General features: G+C 39.3%; 1 pseudogene; it reads right to left on the reverse strand.

Annotated features, from left to right (window-relative positions):
• Positions 1-7465: 7465 nt before the first annotated feature.
• LOC476083 lies at positions 7466-9972 on the reverse strand (annotated as a pseudogene).
• Positions 9973-13054: the final 3082 nt, after the last annotated feature.

The following is a 13054-nucleotide window of genomic DNA, read 5'->3' on the forward strand; positions in this document are numbered from 1 at the left end:
GCCTGAAAGCAAATATTTTTGACCTCTTAACTGCCAGAACTCCACCTGGAAAGCTAGACCAGCAGCTCAGTGCTATGTTGATTGGTCTGTGGAAAGGCCCCCAAATGGAACAATAGTTCAGGCCTGTCCCTACTCTGTCTAGTGCTCCACCTGCTCCAACAGAGGCCTCAGGGATCCAGTTCTATTTTGGGTGGGTGCCTCCCAAGTCCAGGTATAGGAGGCAGGCCAAGACTGCCTCCAGGCCACTGTGGGCGACCAGAAGCCCCCACACTGAGCTCACTATTCATTGGTTTCCTAGAAATAGACACAAAGTAATGGATATTGGAGCCAAATGTACTCTAATACATGGTAATCCTGGCATTTCTTGGGTTTTCTTGTCCTCTTAGCACCATCTATGACTATAGAAGTCAAATGGTTATGGTCAGAGAGGTCCCTTTGTTGTAGCAGTTTGGGCATTCTCCCTCATGAGAATATGAGGAAGTTTTTATTTCCCCAATACCAGAAAACAAACTGGGCATCCTACAAAGCCAAACTTTGCAAACCTCTATCAGTGAGTTCTGCCTCCAGGTAAGAGTCATCAAATCAGGGTGGAGAGGAAATACCAACCAAGAAACAGGAAGCCTACCATCCTGGGAAGAGTGGTAACTGTCAAACAGATATATATTACCTGAGAGTCCTAGAGAAATAGGAGAAACTACCCAAGAACTGAACTGAGTAGGTACTGTAGTCCCTGCTCATAGTGCTTTCAATGGCCTGTTACAGTTGGTACAAAACCTAGATGGCTCATGATGGATGACCATGGACTACTGAGAATTGAACAAGGCCATTCTCCTCATCCATGTGTCTATGTCACAAACTGCCACCATCTTAGATACCTTGACCATGATCCTAGGAGTGTGTCATGATATCCTGGACTTAGCACATGTTTTTCTCAGAATACCCCTGGTTGCTAAGTCATAAAATTAATTTCCTTTCATGTGGGAGGGACAACAATGGATCTTTCAAGTGTTGCCGCAAGGTACACAGAGCCCCAGAATATGTCACGGGATGGTAGCCCAAAATCTGTCCTTGTTCTCTTTCCCCATATCAGTAAAATGGGCCCACTACATTAATGATATAACATTGACATATGTAGACTTGCTTCTGCTTTGGAACATTCTGAAGACTTTACTAAAACATCTGCAAAGGAAAGGATGATTGGTGAACCGGATGAAAATTCAATGCCCTGTATCACCATAAAGTTTCTATGAGTTGTATAATAAGATAAGATATATGTAGACCCAGAAGTTGTCAATAAGGAATAAACCTATCTAATCACTAAGGACATGACAATGGTACAAGCTTTTGTAGAAATTATGGGTTTGGGATGACTTTTATTCCCCACCAGGCACAATGCCTCCATCCCCCTATACCACCTGGTAAAGAAAGGGCACGCATGGGACTGGGGATCAGAGTGGCAAAATGCCTTTGAAAAAGCAGAAATACTAGTGAAGTAGATTAAAGTTCTGGGCATCTCCCAAGCAGGGCTACCATTTGAGTTAATTATACCTGTGACTCTAGAAGGTACAGGTCAGGCACTGTGGCAGAGACAACACAGGGAGAGAGTACCCCGAGGATTTTTTGGACCAGCTTTAGAAGAAGGCAGAAACCCCATTTACCTACATAGAGCAATGGTTCCTAGCAATGTACACCATGTTCCTTGAGAAAGAACCTCTCACAAAGAAACAACAGATGATATTAAGACCTTCCCTTCCTCTCGGGGGTGGGTGAAGAATATGACCACTTCTGCTATGGCTCAAACTCCCACTTTGACTAAGTAGCATGCCATTACAACATAGGAGCAGCATCCTGTCTGCCAGCCCGCTGTCTTTAGAAATGCAAGCATTACTAGGTTTAGTAGAACATGTAGATTCTCCAAATGCCCCTGCCCCTATTCCTCTGGTAGTCCCTGCAGCCTGTAGAAGGGGAATGGGGGAAATTCCTGCTGATGCCTGGTATACAGATGTGTCTAGTTGGAGCAATCCACCCATATGGACTGCAGTTGCTATTCAGCCCTGCACTGATACAATCTAGATGGAAACACAAACAAACCACAGCTGCCAGTGGGCTAAACTCGGAGCTGTTTGACTGGTGATCACTCATGAGCCCTGGCCATTAACCCTTTGCACTGATAGCTGGGTTGTCCTAAAGGGATTGACTCTATGGCTTGACAATAGATTATTATGAAGAAGCCCCTTGTGGGGTCAGGAATGTGAAAAGATACTGGGGTTCACCTGCAACAGTCCTCACTGTTTTCCACATCCCAGCTGATAAGGTCCTGATACCCTCTGGCAATGAGGAAGCTGATGCCTGAACTCAGGTACAAGCCCTAGCAACTTCAGTGAGACAGCAGATTTGGTGCATGGGAAGAGAGGTCACTGTAGTGCCTAAGTGGGATGATGTATTGCCAAGGATGCCAGATTGTCCTTGAAAGACAGTGACTTGGTTCCTGCAATAACAGTATGTCCTATGTATTTTAAACAATGCCCAAGACAACTGCCAAAGGAGCCTGGGGCCATCCACCAAAGTTCCCAACTAGTAAGGGATTCACAAATTGAGTATATTGGCCCCCTCCCTGCAAGTAGGTTTTCTGAAAATGCCAGACTTTAGGCGGATGCTGAATCTGGCCCAATATAAACGTTCCCCTGTCCCTATGCAAACCAGCCTGCCATCATTAGGGGATTAGAGAAACTGAGTATAATGTATGGATAGCCTTGTTGGATAGACAGTGATGAGGGATCACATTTTATTGGTTATGATATGCAAGACTAGGCAAAAAAAGAAAAAAAAAACATGCCATGGAATGGAGGCTCCATCTCCCCTATGACTCACAGGCAGCAGTCTTAACAGAAAGGAGGAATGAAATATTAATGGAGCAGATTAAATTAGTAACAAGTACAACCACTTTGGAATGGTGGGTTAAAATACTATCCCAGGATTGAATATATTTGAATGATTAAACATGGGGCTGTTGCCCCATTTGCCACACTGGGGAGACCTGCTGAGATATCCAATACCATAGAGGTATGGAATCATGAGAGATTGCCATTGCCCTGACTCTCCTGTGGATCAATATTCTATGCTGCTGAGAATACCAAGGCTCATCACTCCTGGGAAAGGCTTTATGTAGTAGCATTTGCAGTGAGACATCCCACTGATGGATGAGTTACCTCATAACCCTGGGTGAGGGAGAATTATTCGATCTCCACTGGGATCCCATTGTCCTACTATAAGCCTGACTTGTTGAAACACATACCTGGAATGAAATACACATCATTGAAAGAGGGAAAAGGGTAGGAGTCCTGGTCTGGCATGTCTTGTCCCCAGTCTATCTTCTCCTACCTAATAGCACTGCCTCCTCCAGCCAACATGTATGGTATAGACAACCAAGTCAAGCTACAGCCACATTAACATGTCAGGAACAGGCCACAAGCATAATTCTTATAGAAGGGGAAGACCTCATATAATTTCCTACTAAATGCTTCTCTTTTTGCTCTTAGACTTCTGTTACTGTTGTGGTGTCTGATGGACAAGATGGACATCTGATGGAAATGCCTTTCTGTGGTGGGTCCACTCATATGTCCAACAAGGGAATCGATCCAACTATTGGGTATATCTAGACAACTGCACCTTTCTGGTTTATCAGGATTGTTATGGTGGGTAACACTACTCCAGGAAAGGTATTAGAAGACACCAAAGCAGTACCTTAAGGAAGAACAAGCAAGAACTAATACTCTTAATTCATCTGATACTACTGATATGATCCAAAAAATCTGGCCCATAGTATATACTCTCAATAATACTGCTTATACGAAAAAAAAGTACTGCTTATAGGTATTCTTTTCCTGTCAATCGAACTACACAGACAACCTATCAAACTACTGACTGGGTCCTGAAAATGCCATCATCAGAGACATGAATGAATACCCTCAGATTTGGGATTGGTTTATCTAGGTTACTTCAGGTTACGGACATTTGAGTACTCACACACCCCTATGCTAAGAACCAAGAACTAAAAAGACAGAAACAAAAACAAACAAAAACCCACTTGAAACACAACCAACCAAGTTATACCAGGGAAATCAGATGGATATCATTGGAACAATTCAGTCATTCTGTTGCAATAAAGGAGAACAATCGGTTTGACACTGACTGGTTGTGCCACCCAGGTTTTTACTGAGTATCCCTGAACAGGACCCAGTGCTTGTGTGGCACATAGCTTTAGCCATGGCTTCAACCTGGGTGGTTGGGCTACTGCACCCTAGGCACAGGGGAGAATCCACCCCATGGTAACAGAAATTGCCAGCCTCCTTTTCCTCAAGGCCAGATGGGCATGTTCTCTTTTCCACTATTGCAATTTGTGTTCCTTTGTTCCCTCCATTGGCCTGCAGGATATTACAGAACACATTGAAGCCTTTACTAAATTCACTCAGCAAGCACTAAATGATAGCTGACAAAGCCTGTCTTTACTGAACACTGAAATGTCTCTAATTGAGAAAAGCTGTCTTCCAGAAGAGTGTGGCCTTCTTTGGACATTATCACTGCCTTGCGAGAAGGCACCTGTGCCACTATTGAAGCAGAGTATTGTGTCAATCCCTGATGAGTCTGTTAATATATCAGCCTTATTAACATAAGGACAAAAGTGAATGCCTTGAGTAATCTGAACCATAGCCTAGGGGCCTTAATAAATCAGTGATTTGAATCATGGGGCTTTTAGTGGGAAAAAAAATGTAACTTATTTTGGGAATCATTACATCAATCTACTTTTTTTCTTGCATGCACCTATATTGTTGCTGTGATATCTGTCTCCAGTGCGGCCAGACAGCTACCAACCAAGTCATCCCCATGTTAACAGAACCCCTTGCTGACCACTCAGAGTACACTATGTAACACAACAAACATGATGGGTGTAACAATGCGAGAGATGAAACTTGGAGGAGGTCATGGAGATAATTTGACTGTCAGGTAACCTGAAAGCTGGACACAGGCAATCAGAGGCTCCTTCTCCCCCCGCCCCCCTTCACCTTGGAATGATAACCAACATACTATTCCCATACTAGCTGCCATCTCAAAGACACAACCTTGAGACAGTAATGTGATACTGAGACCATCCGAATGGTATACAACATTAAACTCTGTTAAGGCATCTATATAAACTCCTAAAGTTTAGGTGGGCAGTGTGGGGATCTACTTATCTTGTGGATGCCCATGACAAATTTCATGTTGAGTTCCCTTGTTTATTAGAACTGCCACCAACCAAAGCGCAGTGCTCTGGGACTTTCTTTGCTCTCTCCTGCCCTCTTAGTATGGAGACCAGTTTCAAATTCTCTCCCCCAGGTACTTAAGATTGCAAAACAACAACCCTCCAAATGCGTATGGCTATTTCTGCTTAGAGGAGGCCAGGTCAACATTGGCACTGAATTAGAAGTGAGTCTGGGAAATGTAGTCTTTAGCTTTATAACCTCTACCACAAAGAAGTACAAGATACAATAAAAGTAGAATGGTTATGAATAACCCACTCTACAATATCAGCCTGTTCAGTCTATTATAATAATTTATAATAAGTGCTTACTTTTACAATCTGAATCTAGCCTATGTTTCCAAGCTTTTAACTGCACTATTGCCTTTACGAGACCTATATTCTACTGAAACTGCCTTTTAACTACTCTGCAAATATTCACTCAGAGTTATCCAGACTACCTATTTCCTATCTGTGATTTTGTTCTTGGTTTTATGCTTTTCTGTTACTTCCTTCTACTCAGACTCTACTAACCAATTTAAAAATACTTCCTTTAAAAAAAGAACTTACCTTTAAGACAACAGGTTAAAACACCATTCCTGATTCATTTAATTATCCTAATAGAAAATATCATATTACCTCAAGTTGTATAGATTTTTTATACTTCAATTAATATAATTCATCACATATGCATTTCTTGTGGATTTTATCTTCCTTCTTAGAGAGCAAATCTCTTAAAAAGCACCTAAATTTCTTAAAAAGCACTGATGAATGTAAGTTTGTTGAATGAACTTATAAAAATTATTAGCAACTGGTTATTTTGAGGATGCATTAACTTTATTTGCTTTATTAAGTTAACACATTTATTTATAAAAGTTCAACATTTATAAAGTTAAACAGCTTATGACACATACTAGCAATACTTTAATATTTCTGAGTATTCAAAATACTTTGAACTGAACAGTTAAAGCAAGAGCTACTTGGGCAGCCTGGTGGCTCCGCGGTTTAGTGCCACCTTCAGCCCGGGGCGTGATCCTAGAGACCTGGGATCGAGTCCCACGTGGGGCTCCCTGCATGGAGCCTGCTTTTCCCTTTGCCTCTCTCTCTGTCTCTCATGAATAAATAAAATAAAATCTTTTTTAAAAATTTAAAAAATAAAGCAAGGGCTACTTATTATTTAGACCATGACCACACAGCTAAACCAATAATCTAGAAAGCTATTAATGAAAGAAATAATACTTAATGCTTAATAAACATATTTTAAAACATTAAAAATAATAGTCCTCAAATATTTCCATACTACCAGCCAACTGTCACAGATTCTTCAATATGGAATTTAAGAACAAATCTCTGCTAACTTATCATCTTGGTCACAACATATATATGACTTTTATGTGGTTATCAGAGTAGGTCATGTTCCCATATTTTATATTTCTACAGAATACAAAATTCTGTTGTGGAAATTTTAAAAGGCCAACCACATGAGAACAAAGAGAGGATATTGATTCAGTGATTACTATAGCAAGGGAGTCTGCTACCATCACCAAGTTTGGCAGGCATGGAGTGGCAAAGCTTTATAGTGAAAAAACTGGAAAGCTCTGGGTATGTCCTGATTGGATGTTGCTGACAATGGAGAAAACACACACTTAACTTTTTGGTGGTTTTATTTATTTTTTGTTTGTTTGTTTGTTTGTTTGTTTTTTCTGAGTTGAAAATGGGGGCAAAAATATGAAATTTGGCAGTTGTTCACCAAGTCTTGATTGCTCTAAGTACATCATGGCAAAGGTTGTGATTTGGTCTCCTGGACTTCTAGGTCAGAATTCTATTGTCATAGATTGTCTGGCTATGGTTTATTTGTATATTCAGTCTCTTGCTGTCATAATTACATGCTCTAATATCTGGTTGTCTTTCTTCCTTTCTTCTCCTTTCAACATTCATTCCTTTTTTTTTTTTCTCATTAAACTTTTGTTTTAATGGGTCTCAAAATTCTGTGACAGATTTTTGGTCAATTGTTTCTATTAAAAGTACTGATTTTAAAAACTAATAAATTAAAACTGCCACACACACACACACACACACACACACACCCACCCAAATGGTCCACAAAATCTCCTTTCCTTCTGAAAGGATGCAGATGCATTTATGCTGCACTGTTATCATTAACCAGTCTTTTATATTAAACTTAACTGGCCAATTGACACAATCAGTTGTGAGACCATTCTTCCACCATTGATTAAGACTGGGGTGGCAGGTATTGGAGATAATATTCATTTAGCCTTCTGAGCTTTCTGGGCAGACTTGGTGACTTTGCCAGCTCCAGTTGCCTTCTTGTCCACCGCTTTGATGACACACCCACAGCAACCGTCTGTCTCATGTCACAAACAGCAAAACGGCCCAGAGGAGGACAGCCAGAGAAACTCTCAACACACATAGGTTTGCCAGGAACCATATCAACAATGGCAGCATCTCCAGATTCCAAGAACTTGGGACCATCTTCCAGCTTTTTTTCCAGAATGATGATCTATCTTCTCCTTCAGTTCAGCAAACTTGTAAGCAATGTGAGCTGTGTGACAATCCAGCACAGGTGCATATCCAGCACTGATTTGGCCTGGATGGTTCAGGATAATCATCTGAGCCATGAAGCCAGCTGCTTCCATTGGTGGGTCATTTTTGCTGTCACCAGCCATGTTGCCACAACAAACATCTTTGACAGATACGTTCTTGACATTGAAGCCCACACTGTCCCCAGGAAGAGCCTTACTCAAAGCTTCATGGTGCATTTCAACAGACTTTACTTCAGTTGTAACACTGACTGGAGCAAAGGTGACCCCCATACCAGGCTTAAGAACACCAGTCTCCACTCGACCCACTGGGACAGTACCAATATCACCAATTTTGTAGACGTCCTGGAGAGGCAGATGCAAGGGCTTATCAGTTGGACGAGTTAGTGGCAGGATGCAATCCAGAGATCCAAGCAGTGTGGTTCCACTAGCTTTCCCATCTTTATGGGTGATTTTCCATCCCTTGAACCAAGGCATGTTAGCACTTGGCTCCAGCATGTTGTCACCATTCCAACCAGAAATTGGCACAAATGCTACTATGTCAGGGTTGTAGCAAATTTCCTTAATGTAGGTGCTGACTTCCTTAACGATTTCCTCGTGTCTCTTCTGGCTGTAGGGTGGTTCAGTAAAATCCATTTTGTTAACACCAACAATTAGTTGTTTTACACCCAGTGTGTAAGCCAGAAGGGCATGCTCACGGGTCTGCCCATTCTTGGAGATACCTGCTTCAAATTCATCAACACCAGCAGCCACAATCAGGACAGCACAGTCAGCCTGAGATGTGCCCGTAATTATGTTTTTGATAAAGTCTCTGTGTCCTGGGGCATCAATGATGGTCACATAATACTTGCTGGTCTCAAATTTTCACAGGGAGATATCAATGGTGATACCACGCTCACGTTCAGCTTTCAGTTTATCCAAGACCCAGGCATACTTGAAGGAACCTTTACCCATCTCAGCAGCCTCCTTCTCAAATTTTTCAATAGTTCTTTTGTCGATCCCTCCACATTTGTAGATCAGATGGCCAGTAGTAGTAGACTTGCCCGAATCTACATGTCCAATGACTACAATGTTGATGTGAGTCTTTTGCTTTCCCATTTTGGTTTAGGTTTAGTGGTGGTTTTCACAACACCTGTGTTCTGGTGGCAAACCCGTTGTGAAAAAGCTCATTCCCTTCTTTTTCAACCAACAAATATTTATAGAGCATTGTGTCAAGAAGTGGCTATATAATGACAGCTTTCACTTCACAGAGCTTATAATTCACATGAATTGTGTGCAATTTTTTTAGCTAGCCAGACATGGGGTGGGGAGGACATTAGTGTTAGCAGTCTGGACTCAGATTTGACCTCATAACTGGAGGCTAAAGACCCAACACATTTAGCTAAGTGAAAGGCATTGGCCCAATGGGCAGCCCTCTGAACAAAGAGCAGCCTATTTGAAGGACTGCAATTGAAAACTATTTTGTTCCCTGGAGTCAATGTTAGATCACTAGTGTAGGTAGAGTATGGTGGCTTAAAATGAGGATTTGAGTTAAATAGGGTCAGGTCATATTTGTGGAGAATTTAAAGAACTAGCTATTTAAAACAGAAGCAAATCTTTTAAAAGGGCTAGCATTCAGATTTTGCCTAGCTAAATGACATCCCCCTGCTGTGAGGAATAATAAGTAACGGTAAATTCTGCAGGTTACATATCCTTTCTCAAATTCAAATGGCAGAGCTATTCTCAGATAAAATTAAAAATGTGGACCAGAAATGTAAGAATTGATAAAAAAAAACATATATTTTTCCACTGATAATGCCAAATATATGTCTATGGAACCTTTCTAGAATTCCAATACTGGATAATTCTATTATCGATTTTACCCGTATTTCACCAAAATATTGGTGCCCTCAATCATAGCCGACCTTTGGTGCTCCTGGAGCCCAAAAGTGTAAGCAAATACTACATTATTGAATAAAGTAGATTTACACTTTCACATGGGCAGGATGCTGGAAATTAGGCTTATATGAAACTACAATCATGAGGTAAGGTCTGATAATTCAACATCTAAATCGGCATTTTGTCCACTAATCAGGCCATTTCCATTGTGGAAGTGTGCTTTTTTACAGCCTGATTTTAACTATGAACGTCGTGATTCAGGATGTGGGTAGAATACTTAAAAAAAATTACTGAAAAACTGGGGGATCCCTGGATGGCTCAGCAGTTTAGCACCTGCCTTTGGCCCAGGGCGTGATCCTGGAGACCCGGGTTCGAGTCCCACATCGGACTCCCTGCATGGAGCCTGCTTCTCCCTCTGCCTGTGTCTCTGCCTCTCTCTGTGTGTCTCTCATGAATAAATAAATAAAATCTTTAAAAACATTACTGAAAAACTCACAAGTAGGAAATAGGAAAAATAAGATGACAGAAAAAAACAGTATATCCAAAGTCACTATAACCACCAATGAAATAACAGGCAACTACTAACAAGAAGTAGGTAGATATATTTAAAAATTTTGAAACAGGAATCTCTGATATATGACATAGAAGTATATGGGTAGTCAAGTTATAATTTCACTCTATACTGTCAAAATTTTTACTTTGTACATATATAACTTCCATAATTAAAACTATATTATGAAAAGAGAAAAAGGTATTTAAGAGATATATATTAATATATATACTAATTCTGAAAAGTATGCACAGAATGACCTGTTTTGTGTTAAAATTGATATCTGTGTAGACATGTAGAAAGGTAGCTCTGTGTATATATAATTGAATGTTTTCATATAGATATAGTTGAATATATATATATGTATGGATAAAAGATACAGATCTATGCTTAAGAAAATGGACAATCAATTTGATCATGGTTACACATGGGGAGTGGAAGTATGAAATAGGGAATAAGGGGACTCAGAATGAATATTTTTAAGTCTTTAAATTAGTATTATTTGGATAATATTTAACAATGATCAGTAATGTTCTATAATGTAAAATAAGCAATTGCGTTAAATGAGCATTGAAGGAAAGGCATAATGTGATTAATTATGCAAAATTGCTGACTAGAAAGAGAATATATAGTTTATTTAAACAGACATCAGTGAAACATTATAATAAGGATTGGGACATAAAGAAGTAAGAGATGAGGCAATGGTGAGATTAATTAAACTCTATCATTGTGTAGAATTTCAAGTGTGTTTATTAATTTTCTAAAAGAAACTATTCTCTTAAGATATTATAATGATAAGTTCTCATCTTATAAAGAGAAAAACCTCTCCCTGTGGTGTAATCATATTTATGCTTTTGTTTCTGTTTGATTTTGTAACATATTCTTTAAAACATTCATGTATAAGACACGGTTGAAATAATTCACTGTAGTGTTTGACCTTGAACATAAAAATAAAACCCAAGATATGCCATCTCTACTTGTACACAGGGAAATAACTGATCATATTTTAGCTATTCTAAGGAAATAATGCCATGTAAATACCCTTTCTTTTTATAGAAAACTACTGTATATGGATTTTTTTTTTTTTTTTTGATATCGTACTATAAGCTCTGGTTGCCTTTGTAGTGAAAACCCAGCAATTCATCTGAAAGGTCATTCAGGACTAGGCACAATAATTTCAGCTGATCAAATCAATTATTTATACAATGAACTACAGTATGGTTCCCGCTAGAAATTACCTTATTATAGCTACTCACTCCCACTGAACTCTAAGAAAAGTGACATTTTGAAATACAAAGCTTATTCTCTTCAGTAAGCTTAATACGTATCGGCATCTCTCTGCGGCTCTTTTCTCTATTGAATAGCTGTCAGTCAGCAAGAGAGGGACCATTCCCTAAGCACACTGCACAGTAGGTTTTCTTGACATGATGGAAAATTTTCCAGTTGGCAGAAGTAAAGATTGAGGGAGGTAAAGCTTTGGACTCAGCATGAAAGGTAATAGAGCTATTAGCCAAATACCAAATTCAGAGATGCTGGTACTGCACAACCAGGCAGCTAAGAAGGAGTTTTAATGTCCCATGGGGCACAAGTTTAGGAGAGTGTTTGGCAGATTAAAGCATACAAATAGAGAGGAGAACATCTTTGAAATAGAGCTTTTGGTATGGAAATCAGTGTGATTTTAAATTAACAATTATACTTAGATAGATAAAGAAGCATTTGGACAAAGTGGACAAGATATCAGCATCCAGTTAATGGTATAATTACAAAAATAATCTCCTGCCCACCATATTCTAATAAAATAATCATACCTATGACCCCCATGACCCCTACATGTTACTATGCTCTCTGGTGATGTATTTATTTATTTTAACCACACTGATCTGCCTAAAACTGGCACTACAGTAATCAATAACATTCAGGAGAATTTTAGATCCATGTTCATTTAACTTTTTATGCTTAGGTGAAACTAGAGAGTAATCAAAGGACCTAAGTTTTTTTAAATGATAATTTAAGAAAGAAATGTTTAGATAATCACTGGAGCAATGCCGTATTGTGCTATAATATACACAATTGCCTTGAATTCTGGTTATGTGGTCCCTAGAGTTTAGAGGACACCACGTGTCCAGCTAGTTCAATCTCTATGTAATAAAAATCAGTGACAGAAATATCATGAATAAACATTGGCATCATCCACAACTCACTGTCAAGCACATGCATCAAATTAATATATGCATCTACTCATATCTGTTTATATATTAGACATCACTGTTATTAGACAAAGTAACATAGGCAAAATGCATTATAGTCTAAAAACAATGGAAACAAAACCAACACATGCTTATAAACTAAAAAATGTATAATCCTTGGGGTGACTGAATGGGTCAGTCAGTTAAGCATCTGACTCATGATTTTGGCTCAGTCATGACTCAGGATTGTGAGATGTACCCCTGCATCGGGCTCTGCATTCAGCAGGGAGTCTGCTTGAGAGTCTCTCCCTCTGCCCCTCCTCCCTGTGTGCACTCTTTATCTCTCTCTCAAGTAAATAAATAAAATTTTAAAAATGCATAATTCTGCAATTCTTTAAATTAAGTTGATTTTACTTTTATTTAAGCTATTTCAAATAAAAGACTTTGGTAGAAATTCTTGACAAATAATAGTCTAGAATATATTGTGTTGAAGAAAGCATTCTCTAAGGTTTAGTCAGCACCAATTAGCATTTCTGTACATTATTTATTAAGTAGTTAATATTTCTGGTGGTGAATTATTCATACCACTAGGAAATTAATA

Source organism: Canis lupus, chromosome 19 (assembly GCF_011100685.1).
Source record: "Canis lupus familiaris isolate Mischka breed German Shepherd chromosome 19, alternate assembly UU_Cfam_GSD_1.0, whole genome shotgun sequence".
NCBI lineage: Eukaryota > Metazoa > Chordata > Mammalia > Carnivora > Canidae > Canis > Canis lupus.